General features: G+C 38.7%; 1 protein-coding gene and 1 long non-coding RNA gene across 5 annotated transcripts in view; both read right to left on the bottom strand.

Moving 5' to 3' along the window:
* LOC134221730 (suppressor of lurcher protein 1-like) overlaps window positions 1–23,756 on the bottom strand; it is a 430,147-nt gene that overhangs the window by 198,292 nt on the left and 208,099 nt on the right. The gene's annotated exons all lie outside the window — the stretch shown is intronic.
* Window positions 1,884–23,626, bottom strand: LOC134208089 (uncharacterized). The gene is made up of 3 exons (XR_009978493.1): window positions 23,479–23,626; window positions 1,978–2,094; window positions 1,884–1,910 (listed from the first exon to the last, which is right to left on the bottom strand). It is a non-coding gene; the product is annotated as an uncharacterized LOC134208089 (long non-coding RNA).

Raw genomic sequence — 23,756 nt, 5'->3', positions numbered from 1 at the left:
ATTAACGTAAGCAGTTTTCTGAGTTTTTCAGCCCCCTCCCTCATTACAATGGTTTGATTGTCAAATTTCACGACATAAATCGATTACTGAAAAACCATCATTAAGTAGAGTTTTGATTGTCTGTGGAAGAAATGACTCCAAGAAGAGATCTATTGGTGTAAGTTGTTTAGGGGTGGCCCATCGGTGAAATATTTTGAAAACGTATTTTTTACTCTTTTGAGTTAGGAGTTCATATCTCTGCCAAAGTTGTGAGAATTAATTCTAAAGCATTTTGCTCAATAAATACTTACTTCATAGGTATGTTTTAAGGACAAAATTACAAATTTAGGGGTGATCCTGAAAATAGTGTTTAGCTTCCACTTTCATCAATATGGTATTTTCAAAACTGTTCCTGCATCGCTTCAATGGTCTTTTGATGGCGCATCTTTGGTTATATAAGATGGTTGATAGCTTCATTTTCAAGTATTAATATAAGCGATCTTCATGAAAGTATATTTTTCTGAGCATTCAATAAAGCTAGTAGCAAATATTATGTACCTAATCGTAATCTAGTGCATACATGCAGGCTCATCAAATCCATGGTATTTCATTTGTCCATGTTTATCCACTTTATTTGATAATCATATTGCTTTTTACGAAAATAGCTATTCCAGGGAATACATACCATATTCTGATTTTCGCAATATTTGCATTGCATAATCTTTTTTCTAAATAGATAAACTCATTTTTAATTTTGTCCGATCCAGGTGGTCGAAAATCAACATTTTGAAAAAATACTTTTAAAAGCATAATTTTTGAATCATTGACCAATTATCAATGTTCATGGAATCACATGTAGTCATTGGCATAGAAATCAGAAAATGAAATTATTCTGCATATTAACCATGAAATACCAATTTGAATTTTATGATTTTGTATTTCGCCACAAAAGTAGCGTTTTAAGCATTTATTTCTATGAGAACACTCGAAAATCGTTAAATGTCGTAAATGGTTTTTTCAACTCCTTTTTTCACACGAGTTGATTTGGGCTTTTAGATAAAGAACGACTTTTGTGGGTTTTGTGGTCGTGCGGTTAGCGCTGCCCACCGTTCAGAGGCATAGATTGTGGAGCGTGGGGTCGAATCCCGCATCGGTAAGAAGGAAACATTTCGTGATCGAAAATTCTGTATTATGTGTCCTTGACAGTTGTCTAGGTGTTATGTTCAGTCTTCACGACTTGGTTTGAAGACGGTGTTCCTTGTCTTTATTCTACCAAATATTGTGAAAATCAAAAAGACAAGAGTATGTTTCAATTTACTGTAATAAAATAATACTATCGTCAAACAAAGTGGAAAGATGGAGTCAAAATGAAATACCATGATTTGATGGCTCATGGCATTTCAGATTGTTTACACATTTGCTACTAGCTACAGTAGAAGTTCAGAAAATACTCTTCATGAAAAATCGCTTATAATATGCTTGAAAATGAAGCTATCAACCATCTTATGTAACCAAAAGATGCGCCATCCAAAGACCGTGAAGCGATGCGAATAGTTTTTGAAAATATTCTATTGATGAAAAGTGAAGCTAAAACGCTGGATCAATTCTATCTAAATTGTTAGCAATTTCGTCATAAATTATCACCATATGAGATAAAATAAATATTACAAAATGCTTAGAATTAAATTTCTACAACTTTGTAGAATATATGAACCTTAACTCAAAGAGGTAAAAATACGTTTCAAAAAATTTCACCGAAGGGCCAATTCTAATGACAACTTACACCAAAATAGATCTCTTCTTGTAGATCATTTTCTTCTTAAAGACGTCAAACTCTAGCACTGATGGTTTTTTGAGTTATTGATTTATGTCGAAATTTGACGAACTGACCATTGTGCCCCCACTCTCCTTGGCCATGATGTCCTGGGATCCTGCATTTATGGGTAGACAAATTCGTTACAGAAAATCTGTCATTGCTAGAAGGAAGCATTTGCTTACCCTTCAACGACTTCAGGTAGGTGTTGAAGAAGCGAGCCTTCTTGCTGATTGGCTCGTAGCTTCCGATCATTTCCAGGTGCTGCTTGAACATTTTGATAGATTTTTTGTGACTTTTGGCTGAAAAAAAGAAAAGAGATCTAATTAGCAGCTGTCAAATGCCTAAACGTGGTACGACCCAAGTAGGCGACGAGTGATTCATTGGTTCCTTGGATACGCAGATAAGCAGCAGGAGCTGAACATTTTCCCACTTCACTAAGTAAACATGCTGCTCAGTTTCCCCCCAACGAAAAAAAAAACTGAATTTACATTTTCCTGCAACATTTTCCACGGCGCCATCCAGAAGCACGGAAGCCAGGCTTCCCAATCCGAGTGGATGATAAATCTCAAGTTATTTTTCAGCACGCCGCACTTAATTTACCCTTGCCGCACAAATTGCAGTCTCAGATTGCTCGGTGCCTGGCATCTATCCTGGCTGTCGGACTAGATTTTGGCCCCGACTCAGGAGGATGGCAAGAGCGTTTTCTCCTAGTTAGAGCGAAAAAAGTACACTTCCCAAGCAGCACAAGTTAGACAAAAATGGTTGCAGCAACTTGATTGTGACTGAATCTGGTCGCATATCAGTTGCAGTAACCTATGTGAAACATGTGTGCTGCTAGGGTTGCTCTCGTTTCGGGTAGAATCAAAAGGGAAGAAATGTGACGACCCGGTCATTAAGTATTCCTGTTATGAAGCTTTTGACTTTCCCTCATACAGAGAGGGCATAGTTTCACTCATTATGTGTGTGATCTTTTAAGAGTGACAAATTATGAACATTGTTAAATTCTTTTTAAACCTAGCAAATCACAAGTACGATTAGTAGAAATGTGTCACCCATTAGGAGGATTTCTCACAAGATTTGTTCTTGTCAACATCTTTATGGTCTTTAAACTGTTGTTGGATGACAACCTTAGTGAGTAGGCCATGATAGGGACAAAAATTACATCATTTCAGCGTCTGACGGCTTCACATGTACAAATACATGGTTTCCTATGATTTCTGCCAACATTTTACTCCGAATCGCCTCACAAAAAGTTGCCCCAACCGTCCAACCAATTAATTTAATAGAAAGGAACCATATTGCTCGTTTATATTCGAAACTCATTCACGGAATAAAAATCGTTTTACTTTCTCATTGTAATTTACTTTTGTCGGTGTACCACGTCGCGCGCGTATCAACGCGCAGACATCGGGGAACGCAATTCTCGCATTCACGGCAAATTTCTCGGGAACTTTGGCTGGTGGCTACCCGGATCCCGTCCCGGTATGTGCTGCGCGTACCACCGCAATGCAATTTATGTTATTTTTAAAGTTATGCGAAATCTCGATATACACAGCAGTGTGCCACGCCGTATCGCGTTGGTCGGTGAATCACGGTCCCCACAGCCTGCACTGTGCGGGGAACCAGGTGGCTAAAATACGAAACGGTGAACGTCATCGCAATTTGGTGGGTCGATTTTATCAGTTGTTTATTTATAAATATTTAATGGATGAAATTGACTCGAATCAGTGACGTTTTCGAAGATGTTTCAAATGTCATTTCAATGTTACATTTCGAAATTTGCTTTAGCTAAGCAAATAGTGCCATTGAGACGTTTTGCAGTGCATAATAATTGGATAAGTATTTCATACAAATGGAGCGAATTCCAGTTTTTCATTCCTTCCTGTCTGTAAGACTTAACCTTAGAAAAAAGAGCTTCCCAAAGAAATTCGAAAGAAATTTCTCAAGAAATCCGGAAGTTAATTCAAATAAGTTTCAAAACATTTACCAAAGATATTCGGAAGAATTTCCCAAAGAAATTTGGAATAAATTCCCAAAAAATGGAAAGTAAAGAAATTCGGAAGAAACTTGCCAAGAATTCGTAAAATTCTCCAAATAAATTTGGAAAAATTTACCAAATATTTTCCAGAAGAATTTCAAAGGAAGTTCCTAAAAAAAAACATTGGAATAATTTCTCAAAGAAATTTGAAAGAACTTTCTAAATGAATTGTTAAGAATTTCCCGAAAAAATCCCAAAAGACCTGCTCAGAGAAATTCGAAAAAAAATTCCTAAAAATTCGTGCATGACATTCGTGCCAAGACAAGTTAAGCAAGAGTTTACTGACATGGAACGCACCTTGACTCCAACCCAACAAAACAGTCGTCAACAGAATGTAGAGTACCGCAAAGGAGACGCATGGTGGTTCTCGAAAATCTACGCCGTGTCTACTCTGATCACGAACACGGTTCATAAATGGTTCTCTATCCCTGTTTAGGGTTGGAAAAAGTGTTTCCGGCACAAACTTTTCAGTATCGCAGCCTGTCGACGGAATGTCCGGTTGATCAATTGAAGTCTTCAAGGCAATCGTGAGACCCCCTATCAATGATAATCCATTTCTACTATTAACGCTTTGCCGCCCTTTTCTACGGTTCAAAAAGGTTCAAGGACAATCTTTCTTCTAGTTGATGATCTATTTGTTGCTTCCTTTGAGTATATCGCCCTTTGATTTTCGTCCTAATAATAGGACAGTTTACAGTGAGTTTTTTTATTTAGACTTCAAGCTCCGGCCCTTCTGACGCCTTGGATAAGTAAAGCACTTATTCACTACTTTAAAATTCACTTGAAGAAGCCATAGCTATTAAATAAGGATCTTTGAATAATGTTTTTCATGGTTCAAGTGTTATTTTTATTTGAGTAAGCTTTCATATGTCTTTTTCTTTTTCTGCTGCTTTTGTTCATTTAAAAAACCTTGCTGTGAAGAATATAGTTATCTTGAATCAGTCATCCAAATTGTGGGTAACAATTGCTATGTATCAATTGTAAAATAATAAAAATAAATAAAATTGAATAATAAATCAATTCAAATTAATAAACAATGTAAAACAATTTAAAACCCAATCGCAGTAGGCAAGTGAATTGTGAGCATGCTAAACAAAGTTAATGTGCTCAAATTTGAAATTCAATCGCAGTAGGTTGCGATGAGATGTCTGCATCGTATGTCACGTAGAAAAAATATGATTCAGTGTTCGTTTCTTGAAGCGTAAGGCACTCTTAATTATCAATGTTTGGGTTTCCATACAAATTTTCCGCTGATTGGAAGAGCCAATCAAATGAGGACTTGTATGGCTACAACAATGACGTGGTCGTTGCTCACTCCAACGTAAGAAAAATCAAATGGATAGTAAAAAATGTGTGTGTTTTGTTTTAGGGATACGGCAGGTATTTCCGTCCATCGTCATAGGAGCTAAAACCAACGAAAGCAACGTACATTTGCTAGAACTCCACTATAGCAGAACGTTTCTCCTGAGCTTACGATTTGGTACGTATGAGTTTTACAAAAAAGCGTCTCTTTTATTGGTTTTCGAGACTATGACGAACAGACGAAAATACCTGCCGAGTCCCTATGTAAAAATAACAATGATCAACGCAACCATAAGTGCATCAAAATTTAAATCGACAGAGAAAGGGAAGACAATGTTCTACAGCTTACTGGCAATCAGTCGAAGATGCACTTTCCTGTTCATCGTCCATTCTTAACACGGACAATGGTGGTGTCGATTACGCTGATGGCTGATAACGATGACTTTGAGGATGGCATCAACATAACATTACTCAGATGGGCAGCAAAATACATCTTTTCAGGACTGCGACAGGACAGCTGCGAGAAAAGTGAGCACCTGAAAAACTACTGGATCGTGTAATTGGCTATGAGGAAGCTCATCATCCACCCCAAACATCGGATCCACCCAAGCGCCCAAGAAAAATGAACTTAAATGTATTAAAAACAAGTGGAAATACAACACCCGCTAAAATCGCTCGTCGAAACAAGAGTATTATAAAAAAAACCAAGCGAAGACTAGCTCAGTGCACTCGGCACCTACAAGGAATTCCGAGGGTAAAATCAAGCTGTCATATAGAGATGTTGTAAATTATGTGAAGCTAGGGATGCTTTCGACAGGATACCCGGAAACAGAGCTCACAACCGAACAGTGGAAAACTTCTCAAAAAGTCATTATAACGAAAGTAGTTGGACAACAGATGTAACAACTGAAACCAAAAGAACTCACAACGTTCGATAAAAAAGATATCCCACAACCTGAAATATTGATCGGCTTCTTTCCGTGGAGTGCAGGAGATAATAATGAGATATTTTGGCACTCCTGGAAAATCAGAACTTCAGACTACTACAGGGCAACACCATTAGCCAAGGACACGTCGAGCTAGTATTCACAGTCGATCATAATGAAGCTTAAGCTCCATCAAACGTTGTCAATTCTCACTTGACTACAAGTTTGGGAATGCTACCCCGAGGAAGAAATTCCGCAGGAAAAATCGACAAGAAGGTAGTGGTATGACACATGAAGGAACTGGAGATGACAAGATGATCGTCGATCATTCTGTCCAGATCCCAGGTCCAAGTGGAATTGAGAGGACAAAAACAAACCATAATGCTTCTGGCCACTCTACAAACACCAATGTCGATAAAAAGAGTGAGCCTCGAACGTCAAATGAACGGATTAGGTCAGTGCACCAGTAGAGCACCAGTAGACGAAAATCCAATTAAAGGAGGCCGCGAAATCAGAGATAGGAAGACACTAAATCCCCATGCAAGTGGTAAACAAAAAAAGGACATTCACTGAAAGCATGAAGTTCATTCAAGTGAGCCTTCATCGGGCAAAAGGTTCACAAAGAGCAAACTGGATATCGCATTCATCCAGAAGCCATAGGCAATAACTACAAATATGCAGTAAGTTAATTTACAATGAACGGCAAATTGCACCCAGAGCTGCCATCCTAGTGAACGGAATATAATTCCAATTACAGAATTCATCAGAAGAGATATTGCTGCGGTCAAGATGAAAGTGCCAACAGCCTATGGAACAATAGAAACATTTCGGAATTATCCAAAAGAAACCTAAGCACGTATACGGGTCTCATTACAGTTCATTGTCCAAATTGATATCGATTGAGGCTCATAGTAAAACATTAGGTCAAACGGGGCCCTCATTAGCCGTGCGGTCAGATGCGCGGCTACAAAGCAAGACCATGCTGAGGGTGGCTAGCTGGGATTCCCGGTGCCGGTCTAGACAATTTTCGGATTGGAAATTGTCTCGACATCCCTGGGCATAGAAGTATCATCGTGTTAGCCTCATGATATACCAATGCAGAAATAGTATCTTGGTTTAGAAATCTCGCAGTTAATAACTGTGGAAGTGCTTAATAAACACTCAGATGCGAGGTGGCAATGTTCCAGTGTGGGGATGTAATGCCAATGAAAAAGAAGAAGTAAAACATCAAAATGATGTAACAGAGAAAAAGAAGATTCGAAACAATTGTTAAGTCGTTGTCCGTAAATTGTCGAATATTTTTGGTTAAAAAAACTGCCCGTAAAAGCATTCCAGAAAACAGGAACGAATAGATTTTACAGATGTGTACATTTTGACTAATGACTCATATTCCGAACACTGGCCTTTTTAGAGCCGTAAAACTGAAACTCTCATAGGTTTTCCGCACTGATCTTCAATATTACAAACGAATTCAAGCTCCTGTGGAGAAAATTACACGAATAAAGTCAAAATGGTCATTTGAAGCGAGTGTTAGGAATATGAGTCATGCTCGGAATTTGAGTCAAAACGGTATCGTTGGATTTTAGGTTATTACTTTTGACCACTCATTTTTGTGGAAAACCCACTGTAAAAAGACGGTCCTCATTGTTTCTTTTGCGGGATTTGGCATTCGGTTAGAAGTTTTGCGGACGGGGATGCTTCTGTTTGAGAGCAATGTTATACGAATCAATTCATTTCGATTGGTTTCAATTCAATTTTGATATCTTCCACTACTTTTGTTTCGTAGCTGAGGAACTGAAAACATCTCGAGTCGATTTTGCCCTGCTGTAAGCCAAACTTCCAGGTTACCATAGATAGATCAACGGAACAGTAGGGAAACCATTCTGCATCACGTTCACGTCTTTTTAGTTAGGATTCAAATTTTTATCACTGGAAAATTGTCCGTTTCCACATGACTTGTTAAGAACAAGGAAAATCAAAATGATTCCACGAAACAACATTTGCTAGTTTTAGAAATGACATCGCATACAATCACGTAAGGAATCACGTTAGTATGTCTTCAGTTTCACATTTCAAAAATACTCTTCGAGAACCTAAAAAATAATCCGATACGCAGTAGCATTATTTGATAATCTTTTGACATCCAAAAAACATCGTAATTTCCTGTAAATCTTCAGTGACTTCCTCGGTAATTCTTTTGTTGGTTCATAGACTCTGTTTTACATTTTCAGATATTTCCATTATCAAGTATCTTTTACATAATACTAAGGATATCTTTCATAACTTCAGGAATACCAAGTGGAAAACAATCACATCAAAAAACATAAAGTTCACAAATGTAAAAATTCTGTTGACCGACACTAAGTCTTCTTTGTTGAGATCTGAGATGTTGAGATTGGTGCCAAGATGAATTCAATCAGGTGTTCCAATCTGTCAAATTCACGATTCAGCCATCTTGGATGTCTGTTTACGTTTTAAACTAAAAAAGATTTTTTCTCCCCCGCGGTCATCTCTTCCATCTGCTGGCAAAGTTGGGCTTCGTGTCCATGCGGTTAGCGACGTCAATTGTCTGGAGTGTGGGTTCGATTCCCGCCCCGGTAAGAAGAAAACTTTTCGTAAAGCGAAAAATTCTCCACTACTGGTCCACTGGGTGTTATAGGAATGTCCTGTCCGTTGTCTCATGCTAGATGTTAAGAGTTCAGTCTGTGCGACCTCTGGTCGAAGACGGTGATTCTGTCTTTTATAAAAGTTATGGATCCTTGATGTAAGAAACTTGATTTGGTGCTTTTGGAAATGGAGAGGCGAAGTAGTTTGCCTTTGCTAAGTATTTAAAAATCAACAACTGTCCGGTTTGATTCATCCCTCTGGTCGTTTTTTATTTGACTAATTTTTATGTTTTGTACAGGGGTTAGACAAAAAGGTTGAGATAGGCAAAATTTCCTCGAAGTTCAAGTCATCATAACTTTGCGTAGAATGATCCGATTACGAGGGTACGTTTAAGATGCCTTTTTTCTACTGCATGTCATTTTATGTGACGTTTACGTTCATCATGTTTTATGCTTTGTCCAAAAACTAGAACTAATATGTCGATCAGACCAATGGTGGCTGTAGATCGAGATCCATCAAAACTACGCAGAGATATGGCCATTTCCGTAAAAAGGTTCCGGGAAAATGAATAAATGACAACAGATCGGAATAATGCAAATATATCTAACTTCATGGCTTTGCGAGACGATGATTACAGAAACATTTCCAAAATGATAGTGTCCACTGCCACCCTTATAGCAGGTTCCAAGGGCCTTCCAGGAGGAGCCGGTTTTGGCATCATCTGGAACCATGCATATATGGGTGTCAAAATTCATGTTTTCCCAAGACGATGAATATAGGATCTTTACTAAAGATATATTTTGAGGACTGTTAGACTCTCTGGCCAATTTGTAACAGGTTCCGGATGTTCTGCGAAAGTGACATTTATTCAGGGTGTATGGCCAATCCGGTACCGTTTTCACGAAAATGGTCATATCTCTGCGTATACCTAATGGATTTTGAATCTGCAGCCAGCATTGGTCAGCATATTAGTTCTAGTTTCTGGGGAAAACATAAAACATGATGGCAGTAAACGTCCAAAAAGGACAAGCAGTAGAAAAAATGTATTTTAACATACACTCGGAAAACCCGGAATATCTCCGGTGTCCAAGGACCTATCTCAGATTTTAGTATATAGTATATTTAGGGATAGTATTTAGTATATTTAGGGATTGTATTTAGTATACTTAGGGATAGTATACTTGAAGTGTATCCGCGTCCGATGGTCTAAATTTTATCGAAATCGGAGTTTTCTACGCAAAGTTATGCTGATTTGAACTTTGACAAAAATTTGCCTATCTCAACTTTTTGTCTAACCCCTATAGAAGCTCTCGGTTGGCTTCTCACATAAAACTGATTTGGTTTTGACATAATTGGAAGAGAATTTTCTCTAACAATTTGTAGCAAAAGACTAAAAAGAGAGACATGAATATCTCGCATAATTTTTACATGCTACGGGAACAACTTTATCCAATGTGCGGAAAAACCAGCCACCTGGCACGTCGCCATGTTTTTGCAGCCAACGTCTCGAAGTAAAATTTATGGTAGTATTTGTGTTGTATACCAACATCTGATTTGATTCCCATTGAGATCCAGAAATGTCAGTGGGGTCCAGTCGCGCAATGTTGGCTGCAAAACAAGCCAATTGTGCGAGATATGGATGACACCCACGTGAAAAAAACGGGCAATGGGTAATGTTTTGAACATAACCGCGAGTAGACGTAGGACTTATATAAACGTAATGTATTTACATTCAATTTTTAAATTTCTAGGGTTTGATAATAGGTATTGATTTTGGAAACTACAAGCTGTGCAGAATTATTTAAAATTTGTGTATTCAAAACTTCAGGAAATAAAACTAATAAATAAAAACATAATCAGAATAGCCGTGAACTCCGAGCGATGCGATGGGCGATCGCATCAATCGCAACCGACACCACTGCATTCGACCAAAATCAAGCATAGAATGATAAAAATATGCTCACTTTCATGCATATTTTCCTGCTAGCGACTGCATGCTGTGTACGTAAACACAGCGAACGAACGAGAAAAAATAATACTGGCAGACCCACCGTCCGGCAGAGCAACTCTCCCGCTGGCGACTGTACGCAAACACAGCGAACGAACGAACATAAAATGCACGAGCAAAACGTACGTCAGTACGCGCTGCTATCACAAACTGAAATGACTCACACACGGCAGGCACAGCTTCTTTTATACACAAAGAAAATATTGCGATGGACCTGAAGGCCCGTGGGATACTGCATTCTGATGTCCGTGTTAGGAATGCACGGGATTGGTTATATATAAAATTGTTATTGGCTTTGACAAGAATTGAAAATATCAATAGCTAATCGTTAATAATCTAAAGTTTCAATGAAATTGACAAATTGCTGGAGTGTGTCTGAGTCGATTGATAAATAAATCTTCAAAATCCACCGAAAGATAAAGGCGCTAGTAACGTTCGAAATCTTCCCTTCCAGCGTAACGCTCTCGATTTCCAAAAATCTAAATGACACCCAGTATAGTAAAGAAAGACGTAAGTCCTACGTCAAAACAGACAAGGAGAAAAAGCCCCATCCCACAGACAAGCTATGATAAAGCATCTCTTTCTCGCTCATTTGTCGACCGAATCAAGTTCTACACGACGTTTATTTTTCATTATTTTTTTTTTCTGTGTAGAAAAACTGTTTTCCACCCTGAACATCCACATAAAACAGCAATGATTTCGATCTCATTTAAATTAAATTAAAGAGTTCTAAAATTTTCTCGTTGTTGCCCAGAAATTCAAATGTCAACCAGAGGAAGAAACATGCATATCGGATAATTTTTACGCAAAACAACAGACCACAACCGCATCCCAACAAGTAATTGTCGTTCACCAAAAGGTGAATTCGAGATCGTTTCTATGATAGAATTTAGAATAATAGTGATTTAAATCCATTGTTTTCAACTATAATGAGAATTTTCGTCGTAAATTTCAATCCACTTTCTGTTATATTGTGGAATATTTTACATACACCTCTGCCCCTCGCAAATAACCTAAAAATTCCAAGATATTCCGCATGAACTAGTGCGGTGCAGAGGAATATCGTTTTGACTCAAATTCCGAACATAACATGTTCATCATCATCATTTTCACTCCTTTGTATTAAGGCTCCTTCAGACCTAAGCAATTTCATCGCCGCGACAACTAGTCGCCGCGATTCTATCGTTGGGTCGCTGCAGGAAATGTTCTATTTACGCTTCCATACCAACGGCGACAACGACTGTCGTGTCGCGTGTGTTTGGGGGAACCTTTATTCTGAAATGGGAAGCGCCAGTGTGACATAACAAATAGAGATCACCAGCTCTTCCCACATAATCCCGAGCAAATCTTTTGATTCTCTGAGCAAGAACAGCAGATCTGGCGGTCAATCAAGCTCAAACTATTGTGGAATCTTTTACATTGTTTATCATTTATCACATTCTTTATTTAGCTGCTGACAACGGAATCCACTCAAATGCACCAACACTTTCTCAGCGCCTTATTTTTTGTAACTTTTGTGACGACCACCAGATTGCGAAATGCTTGAAAAGCTCTACTGGAATTCGCCATTTTTTTACAATAATTCTTCACGCACAATCTGATAGGATTGTATTGCAGAGGAGCAGACGGGAGTGAATGGCGTCCATGTTTGATACATAATCGATTTCACCAAAAACATAAATGAAACATCAACACAAATTCGACATCAAGTTTTAACGATACCTGCTTCAAAATTCGATTTTGATCCAGTCCGCTTAAATGTAATGTCGAAAGTTAAATTGTATGAAATTTTCATAGCGATCGAGAAAGGAGATTTCATAGCACCCCCTTTTTATACTCATGGCTATAAAAAAGAGTACTGTGTTTAGGTCAGGTTGCTTTGTTTACCTATTTGCTATTTCATCAAACTGCACAAATAGCGCACTGCCACAAAGAAGGACTGAAACTTCCCGCATTTGCTTGACAGAAACATTTGGTGCAGCAAAACGATTTTGAAACAGTAGCTCACGATCCAGCTCACGATGGGCCATGCGCCTCTACACCATAAACAGTAGAGCTTCTTCGTTGTTTATTGAAAAAATGCAGCTTACAATTGGTTTTACTTGGGCGTTTTGTTGTGGTTTTAGGTAATATCAGATTGCTAATATTATAATTATTATTAACATTGTCCGTTGGTGCCAATGAAACCATAACGAATGAATGAAACTTCACGTGATCGTAAAATGAATACGCAGTACAAATAGCACGTGCTATCAAAGCATTCGCCGCAACAATCCACCACGTGGCGACCAAATTTTGGAAAATATCACTTATTTTTTGTTGCGACTAAAAGTCCTCCGCTCACTTTTAGTCGCAACAACAATTAAGTAGATTTTTTTATGTGCGGTACAATAAGTTATTTACCCACCTAGAGCGAAAAGCAATGAAAATTTGACCAAATTTGAAACTGGAAACTAATCTGAGTAACAAAAGTTCAAGTTGCTTTTTGTCAATAATAATTTCAATTAAAACTAATAGAGGTATATTTCTCTATACCCTAATCGGACCCAAAATTCCTGTACCAATCAATTATGCAAGGAATTTCGTAGTGACGATTCGCTCCCATATCGGATCGGATATTTCTTCACTACAAAATCGCTGGGAGCAATCATGCTCTGGACATTCCATAACAAATATGTGATGTGTCTGGACCTCACACATGTTTTGCCAATCCATTCCCCAAGGGTGGTGAAGTTTGTCACATGTTTCTTCGGATGCCGGTTGCACTTATTGACATTTCATGTTCATTACTCCTCATCTTCTTTGTTCTGTTTTACCAAGGATTTGCACATTCCCAATATGTATACAATTTTAACCTGTTTCTGAACCTGCAACCGGGTGTTGCCATTGATTGTAAACATACTCGTTATCAGCAATTATGCAAATTGATCTTTGGATCTATGGGGCAGAGCCAATAATACTCGTCCATTGCACTCGTTTGACCTGGTCTGTATGCCTCTAATTAAACATCAAAGGATACAGGCAGGCATGAATTGATCTATGGGCATGTTTACGCTATCCTTTCTATTCGAGTGATTGCAACATTGCCATGGATTTCCATTTCATGCGTGCGTGGCCGTACGCGTTAATGAAAGGGTGCGAAGGCTTATAGGATCTGCGTATGCAATTGAATGCAACTCAACATCCGGTGGCAGCACTCTCATGCAGGGCTGACAATAGTAATTCTCGCCGTATAAAGAGTGCGAAAAAAATATACTCTTCGTCATAATATAAAATAACGTAACACCCTTTCGGACTGATTAAAAACAAAATGTCTCAAATAAACGTATAGAAGGGATTCTTATAACATAAATGTATCGATATAACGTCGATTATAACGCCTCCATACGTTACTTCAAATTCATTATTACAAACATTTAAAAAAAGCATCGCATACCAGCTGCCACTTGAAGAATAAAATTATGAAGTCTTCGTGCATCGAGGTTGTCATGATGATTTGTTGCATGACGAAAGCTAATGTCTTGCGCGTCTTCGACAGTGCGACTAGTAGCAGTGAAGACACTACTACTTGTCATTACTGTGGCATTTCGTGCTGCGACAATGACTTTTTGTAGCACTGTTCTCGTGTATAAAGAGCAAAAATTTAACTGAGATTTAAGTCGATTTGTCACTTGACGGATTCCACGCAGAATGACACATCGACCAAACTTGATGATAGTTGATTTGATTGAAACTTGTCACATATTTTTGATATTGAAAATAGACTATTTTAAACTAATTTTAAAAAAATCGATCCTCGAGTAATGTGTTTTTGAGTAAATTAATTTAAATAACTGGGACTCGGAACTCGGAAACCGTTCATTATTCGAAAAAACTACCTGAGAACGAATTGTAGCAGGGGATTAATAAGGCTTAATGGTGTAAATATTACACTGGTCAAAAATATTTTACACTGAAAAAAGTCTATAGTCAATTTAACAATTGAAATATCTCAAAAATCAATATTCATATTTTCACCAAATTTTTACCACAAAAACTTTGTAATCAAGTTTTAACAACATCAGGTCAATGGAGAAGTCAAAAATTTAAAAAAAATAGTGGAAGCTATTTTTGGCTCATTTTTGAAACATTGACTACAAGGAAACACATGTACTTCACGCCGAATTATGATTCCTAGGTCAATTTTGAACAAAAAAAGCTGTTATTTATTTTCAAGTATTACCGTTTTTGAGATATATCAATTTTAATTTTAGACAACAGAAAAAAGTTTGTATTCCACCCTTTTTAAAACTCACTCGCAATTCTCCTTCACCAATGGGAAACACAAAGAATCGCTAGTTTCACAAATGACTACTCCCCGAGCCTTAGAAAGTGGATCGCCACAGGGAACCTAACACATAAACACTTCTGGATCCCCCTGATCCTGATGAGGTGAGATATTCCAAGTTAAAGATTCATCGGGAAAACAATATTTCTTAACTTAATAAACCAAACATGGGGTGAGCAGACTTTCCCGAGAACTGGTGAAAAATCTTAGTGACCTCGATACCAAAAAAAAATAGATTCCAAGCCACGATTCCTATAGACCAATTTTCCCAACCTCGTGTCTCTCAAAGGTGGTTAAATGGCTTATCAACAGTCTGATGTGTGAGGAATAGAAGAAGTATGAAAGATTCTATTTCCGACAACATGTGTTTCGTACTAGGTTTGCTACTAGCTCATGCTTCAGTATCCAAGCAGTTGTGCTCCAGAACGCAATCGAGCAAGGAAAACAGCTGACCTTGTCTTCTTGGACAGCTGAATCTACCGCAGCTGATCTACCGCACTTGGACACCCATAGTACATAGCCAATAGGCGGATAAGGGCTTCTCAGGAAATATTCTCAACTCAGCGCCCAGAGCGTTCCAACAAGAAGGTACTGGCGTCCTATAAGGATCGTTTATGTTAATAACCCTGTTGAAAGTCGCCAAACCCAAGTAAGAAATACGGTTTATGACGCTCTTGAAGAAAATGATTTACTCTTCAAGTATTCTATATAACCAAAAAAAATTCGTCAATGTTACTAGGGAAGGAGCGGTATTAAACTAAATCTGTAGATTAAAAAAAACACATAAAAAAAAAGTTTTAAAAAAATGTTTACGCGGATGATATTCAGCTTGTGGTTGTCAGAGACACCCTGTCCGAACGCAAATCCAAAGCAGCGTCACCGTCTTTCCGGTCAGCCTTAAACTAGACGATCAGCCCATTTCCAACCGAAAGCTTATAAAGTTCCCTGGGGTCTTAAATGACCGTGGGATAAGATTCGTCCCCCATTTTAAAGTGGCCGAAGCCGGCTGCATATCTGGGATCAATTTCATCGAAGACACTGTCTATTAACACAATACAAATAACAGGGCCATCCATTACTGTATAGGTCAGGCGCTTATAGACAGCAGGCTTGAGTTGACCTGCCCAGAACACCAAGAGCTGGTTCACTCTCTCTGCACAGTCTTTAACCAATATATTTGTGTGGCCTATGGGATTCTTCCCTCTACACCCGCTGAGGATGCCTGAGCTGATGCAGGGGTTCTTCTATTTTCCACCATTTGCTGACGTAAGTAGCCGGCAGCATCATTAAACACCAACTTTACAAGGTTTTAGCGTCGATCCAACTAAGGGCCGGTATAACATCGTGGTGTTGGGATATGTGTGTGGTGTAAACCACACCGTCTCAGATAGCCAGCTCCATAAATGCAGTGTCTTTTCCGCTGAGGCTGCTTTAGGTCCATCATAAGTGGTTTCTTTTGTCAAGTCCACCAACAAGACCACTTTCTCTATATGGCACACAACCATAAAGTTTTGAGAAAGTTGTTTAGAAAAGGGCTGTAAAAAATACTGACTAGTAATTTTTTTATCAGATGGATTTGATTTAACGTTCCATCGTGAAAAACGTAACTATTTCTTTTCGAAGCCACCCCATTGCAGTTTCGAAAGATTGAAAAGCAAATTGTCACATTTACTCTTACATTTTAGTTAAGTTATTTTCAATCAAGAAATTGATAATTATCCATAGAAATTAAACTAAGGTTGAATTAAAAAATCGCAAAATAGACAATTTCATTAGAATCTTTATTATTTTACTTGTCATCATGCGTGCTTTCTGCTGAAAAAAACGAACATCAGAAAGAAGACAATTAATGCTGCAATTCCTTGTTTTTTTAAGAAATTAGTTTAATTAAGCATTCTGTAGTTTTGTACATACACATTGTTTATAACACTCTTCCTGACTAACTGACACGGCCATCCTTCAATTCAAAAAGATCTTTGATGCGAATTCCAAAAAAAAAAATGCTTCAAAAGTTGTTCCTAAGTCCCTAAGAACTTCCCGTCCAAAGAAATTGAAATGAGTCTATGGGTTTCCGAGGCTTCTATAAAAAGTTCGCTTTCGAAGTGAAATGATAGCCTTTCGGTACAACTTTGTTGTACGAGAAAGACAAAAACATATAACATATAACCACTTATGTGGTAATGAATTATTGGCAGTAGCTGATTTTCTACTCGCCGCTTCCACATCTAGGCGCTATCGTATATGCGCTATCGTTAACCGCCAGAAATTTGTATGACGAAAGACATCTAACGCGAGTTTTCTCAAAATTAGGAACTTTTCATGAAAAACTATTTGGTACCGGTTATGTAGGAAGGTGTCCGCTACTATGCCTACCAAATATATTTTCGATGAAGGTGCTTAATTTTGAGAAATCGAACCTTAGATGCTTTTCGCCATACTGATTTCAGAAAGTTAACTCCTAGTGTGCCGCTGTAATTACGCTCGAAGCAGGCGATTCATTGCCCTGAAATATTTCCTTCAAAACCAACTTCTACCATTGCAGTTTGCAGCGGCTTCACCATGTCTGTGGTGAGAATATGCATTGGCCGGATTTGATATCGTAGTGTGCCATGCTCGCGACCGGTGGCATATGTCTGTGTCATTTTTTCCATCGTCACAATATTGTCAAATTAAGATGTTGATTATTGATTTATTGCTTTAGAAGAAATAAAATCTTTATCGTCAGTGTATTTTTTTTAAGTCTTCGACTCAGTGGACCATGGGAGAATTCTTCGTATAACGGTAAGTATCCTTCTTACCGGGGCGGGGCGGGGAATCGAACCCACACTCCATAGCACATGCGTCTAGACAATTGACGTCGCCAACAGCACGTACACCAAGCCAATATTAAACAGAAACAGAAAAATAATTGATTTGAAATTCACCTTGGATGCTTGGTGCTATTGACTGGAAGTGGAAACATGTGGTAGCATGTTTCAATTTGTAAAACTAAATGTGCGGATTTGGAAACAAAGCAGTTTTCAATCTGAAAGTGGAGTTATTAATTGAATCCTTACCCAATTGATAATGGTAGCACCAGTGAGCGTGTACTGGTCATAAAATATCAGGTAGTTGTAAATAACTTCCTGCATTGCCGCTGCATTAGAGTCAACGTCTTTTCAACTCCCACACACGTTGTATTTGCAATAGTTTTTTTTTCGACGAATGCATATTACTCACAGCCATCGGAGACAACGAAGCACTGCTTTGATTTCCGATTATGATAGCCTAAGTCTGCACTAAGTTTATCACATCAAGAACAAAATGATGAGCACATGTTATGCTTACATGCTTACAAAAATGTCTTCGTGTATTCCTAGGAAAATTTTCTCTTTCTGAAATCTCTCTCGAATGTCCATCGTTTTATCCATCGGAAATTTCTTTAAAAAAATCTTTGTGGAATTGCTCCGGGATTTACTTTATGAATTACTCCGCAAATTACTTTCGAAGATTCTTCGGAAATTCCTCTGAGAACTCTTTCGGAAATTCGCTCGGGAGTTCCTCAGGGAATGCCCCCGGGAGTTTGTTCGAGAATTCTCCCTCGAATTCTTTCGGGAATTCCCCCCGGATTTCAACCGTGTAATCCTCCGGGGTTTATACCATGAATTCCTCCAACAAACTCCCGGAAACTTTCTTCGTGAATTCCTCCGTGAATTCCTTTTGGAATTCTCCCTGAATCCTTATGGTTATTCCTGTGAGAACTCCTTCGGGAATTCCTTTCAAAATTTCTCCGATTTTTTTTTCGATAATTCCACATGCAGTTCCTTCGGGAATTCTGCAGGAAATTCCTACAGGAAATCCTCCAAGAATCCTTAGGAATTCCTCCAAGAATCGGGAATCCCACCAGAAATTCCTTCTGGACTTTCTCAGGAAATTCTTTCGGGAATTCCTCAGAAAATTCTCCAGTGAATTCTTTAGGAAATGTGTCCGGAAGTTTCTTTGGGAATTTTATAGGAAAGGAAAATCTGGAGTTTCGGAGGGTTTCCTGGAGGAACTCCCGAAGGAATTCATGAAGGAATTTTTGGAGGAAATCCCGGAGGAATTATTGAACGAATTTCGTGATAACTCGCGAAGAAATGTTCCACTGAAACTTTTGTGTTCCCGTTGGACCTCCGATAGGAATGCCCAAAAATATCCCGTTGTGTTTCCCGGAGGAATGTCTGAAGGAATTCCCGAAATAATTCCCGTGGGAATTCCCAAAGGATTTCCTGGGAGAATTTCTGGAGAAGTTAACAAAGGATTTACTGTTAGAAGTTACAAAGGATTTACTGGAATTCCCAAAGGAATTATTGGAGGATTTCTCGAATGAATTGCTGGAAGAATTCTAGAAGGAATAGCCTATAGAATTCCTGCAGAAAATTTCGTGGGAATTCCAGAAGGAATTTCGTGGGAGTTTCAAAGAGAATTTCATAGAAATTCCAGAAAGTAATTTTGTGGGAGTTCCCGAAGGGATGCCCATAAGAATTACCAAAGTATATCTTGTTGGAAGGCGTGGAGTTGAAGAAATTCTCGAAGGAATTCCTGGAGGCATTCCCACAGGAATTCTTGGAGAACTTCCCGATGAAACTCCAGAAGGAACTCCAGGAGGAATTCTTGAAGGAAATCCCTGAGAAGTTCCCGAAGGAATTCCTAAAGGAATTAACAAAGTATTTCCTGGAGAAATACCCAAAGGAATTTTTGGAGGAATTTCGAAGGAATTCCTGGAGAAATTTTCGAAAGAATTTCTGGGAGAATTCCTGAAGGATTTCCTGGAGGAACCCTCAAAGGAATTCCCAAAGGAATTTCGCGAGAATTCGCGAAGAAATTTCCGTTGGAAACCCCGTAAGAACTCCCGTTGGACCTCCCATATGAATGCCGGGATGAACGCAGGATATCCCGTAGCTTTTCCCGGAGAAATTCCTGAAGAAATTCCCGAAATAATTCCTGGAAGAACTCTCAAGGAACTTCCCGAAGGAATTCCAAAAGAAGTTAAGAAAGGATTTCCTAGGGGAATTCCAGGAGAAAATAACGACGAATTTCTTGGAGAAATTCCTGAAGGAATTATTGGAGGAATTCTGAAGGAACTGTTGGACGAATTCTCGAAGGAATTTCCGAAGAAATACCTGGTGGAATTCCTGAAGAAGTTTTGAGAGAATTCCAGAAGGAATTTTGTGGGAATCCCAAAAGAAATTTCATGGAACTTTCAAAAGTAATTACGTGATAATTCCGAAAGAATTCCCGTAAGAAATCGCAGAGAATATCTCGTTCCTGAAGAATTTTCAAAGAAATTCCTGGAAGCATTCTTGATGCAATTCCTCGAGGAATTCTTGGAGAACTTTCCAGGTGGAATTTTCGATGAAACTCCGGGAAAAAATCCCAAAGGAGTCCCTGGGGAAATTTCCGAAGGAACTCCTGGAGGAATTACAAAGTATTTTCTGGAGGAATACCCAAAGGAATTATTGGAAAAGTTTCAAAGGAATTTCTGTGATGTTTCCAGAAGGATTTTCTGGATGAATTCATGAAGTAATTTCGTGAGAATTCGCGAAGAAATGTTGTTGGAGTTCCAAAAGGAATTTTGTGGAAATTAAAAAAAAAATAACGAGAATTCCCAAAGGAATTTAATTAGAATTCCAATGGCAATTCCGGGAGGAATTATCTTAAGATTAACCAGAGGTCTTTCTGAGACAGTTACTGAAGGAAATCCCGAAGAAATGTCCGGAGGAATTCTCGGTGGAACTCCTATAGAAATTCCTGAAGGAGCTCCATAAGGATTTTTCGAAGGAATTCCTAGAGGATTTCCCGGAATAATTCTCAACAGAATTCCCGAAAGAATCCCTGGATAAATTTTCTAAGGAATTTTCTAAAGAATAATTGGAAAAATTTGTCAAATTTAATTCTGGAGTAAATTATATTATATTAAATATATTGAAGCTGAAAACTGAAAAAATCATCTTTTTGCAAATTGTTGCACAAGCTACTGCTTCGAACCATTTGAAAATTACTAAATTATATCAACGGTTTAGGAGCGTCGTTTGCGATAATGCTTGAACTGAAAGTGAAACTGTATCAAGTGCTTGAAAAATGTCAAGTAATAATCCCCTACAAAACTTCAATTGTTTAGTATTTCAATAGAATCTTTTTTTGTTATGCCATATTAAGCTATGTTTATGTCAACATCGTGCGTAGGGCAATGCTTTGTTTGTTCTATTCAGTTGTTTCTGTCTCATTTACTCTGAGCTTAATTAAACTATCATTATTTTACCGTTCTTGCTTTAAGTCAACAGTATTCCCATTAGAGGAAAGGATGCCGTCTTAAAAGTGTAAAACATCTCAATCATATTGATAATATTCACATTTCAAAAAGTTGTGATATTTCGTTGCCGGAAAACTCAGGAGGCAAAATGCCTTCTAGCTGGGAACTCTTAGGGAACAACAAACAAACGCGTCGGCAAATCAGCATTCTGGTATGGACAGTACGTGGAGACGCGTAGTACATGTTTGTAAATTAGTCCCACAAGGGCGTTTTGCCTCGCCGAAGTGTTGACACTTTTTTCCTTAACCTACATAATTTTAGGTCTAATTATGTTAGAGCCATCCCATAAATAGGTATAAGGGAATATCCAAAAGGAGTTTTACTTCAGGGGCGTTTTGGGGCATCTTCCGCTGTATTTTATTGTACCTTCTGATTATCTGATGACATAAATCTAATTATCTAATGACAGATACTTGAAATCTGATATGATGACAGAAATAGAAACTTCAAATATGAAAGCAATTTCGTTTATATTAAATCAGTACTCTTCTGATTATTCACTTGTCTGTTGATGCTTTTGATAGGTTTAAAGCAAGTGACGGATTTAAAGTGATTTAACCAAGTGACACAAGTTAACACGACGCATAACATTCAAAAGAAAGTGACAAACGACCATAACTTCCACAATAAATCAAAAAGCGCCAACCCGGCCGAGCCACATCAAGATTATCATCCATTTCGGTATTATGACAAGCTTCGTCCCAAACTTTTTCCGCTCGGTTCAGCCGGAAAATTCAAGTCTCGCAAAAGAACTTTATCAACTCCACTAGCCGAAAGCACACACACAAAACGCACACACGCCAGCCACCCGAAGGCCATTTCTGTTCGCGTGAAACCGGCTGACCGATTATTTTTATGCTACCTTTGCGACCAGATTACAGCCACCCAAAACGAGTCCCCCGAGATATGAGTTTCATTTTTTTTTTCGTGCTGCCGGTGTGTGCTCGCACACATCATAGTGCTGCTTGTGGTGTTTTAAAAATAATATTAAACAGAATAATACTTCGGAAAATGCGCGAAAAAAAGAAAGAAACGACTAATTCGGCGCCTGTTCAAACGGACCGCAGCAACAGGCGTAGTGTGGGTAAGTGCGAGTACGGAACACTCGGAAAAGCGGTGAGTTTTCGCCCAGCGTGCTGGGAGGGGGCACCAAATTTTAAATAGATCTTGGCTCTTTGCAGAGGCAAAAACCCCCAAAAGTTTGCCTGCTTGCTGCGTACCTTCGTACGTTATGAAACGAATTCTGGGTGCCTACACTTGACTCCGTCTCTGGTGCTATTTTTAGTAGCACTCTCACACATGACCGTTGAAGTTTGCCAGCCCAGAGCCGTGGGTTAAAATTTTCGAGAAATTATGGCTATTGGGTTCGGGATGCGGAAGGCCACATCGCGAAAACCGAACCACAAACAAGGACCTGCTTCCAGCTGGTTAGGTCGAACGCAGAATAAATAATTAATCCAGACATCCAAACAGTCCATTTAAATTGGCAATTTGTCACACTCGATGTGGAAAATCAGTGGCGCTTCTGGCGATTTATACGGTTTTAGCACTTCACTCTGTGATGTGACGGACGTTGTTTTTTATCCTTTTCCAATTTAATTGATGTTATTTTGCACCCCCACTGGCAAGCGAGCGTACTTTCACCCTTCCATGTTTGTTATCCTGGCGAGGAAAAATGCCAAACAGACACCAATCGATTCGTAAATTCCACACAATCAGTTTTTCAATAACGAAATTAAATTCCGGTTCCGCTTCGAGATTAACTTTTGAAATCAAAGGCCTATGTTTGCGCACACCTTGTTCCGCAACTTTTCCGTGGCCAATCATTTGATCACGAGCCAACCGCTTTTTTTCATTTGATGTTTGTAAAAATCACACTTGATATCATCAGACATCGCCTGGAGCACGTACAACCAAACAAATGTCTTTCACCGCATGCGTGAAGCATAGTTACTCCAGATAAATGAAAAACTGGGATAATGTCACTCATAGAAAACTCACTCCTTTGATATTTCACACCCTCCTATCCCGGAAAACACAAACTCCAAGAAACCAATGAATCTGCACTCCACCCACTTCCCAGCACTATTCAAACACCTTTCAAGAAAAAAGGAAAATTCAATATTGGAAAATGCACAACATACCGATCCTCGGTGAAATTCAACTGTTCTTTTTGCAAGATATCTCAAGACTGATTAGAGTGATACCGGCGAGGCACTAAAAAACCCCTCCCGAGAAGTCATCCCGACTGTAATGGTGTGCGTGTAACGACTTTTCCCGTTACCCATTTTCCCATCGCAGCATAGACCGACCCCGTCTCCCACCTTCATTTGGCTTCGACTCAAGTGTGCGATCGCCAACCGCCGGCGGTTGATGATCATCATCATCAATGATCGCGCGGTGCAGCTCATACTCCTGTGCT

The sequence above is a fragment of the Armigeres subalbatus genome, chromosome 1, assembly GCF_024139115.2.
Source record: "Armigeres subalbatus isolate Guangzhou_Male chromosome 1, GZ_Asu_2, whole genome shotgun sequence".
NCBI classification, from domain to species: Eukaryota; Metazoa; Arthropoda; class Insecta; order Diptera; family Culicidae; genus Armigeres; species Armigeres subalbatus.
This window is presented reverse-complemented; position numbering and strand designations above follow the sequence as displayed.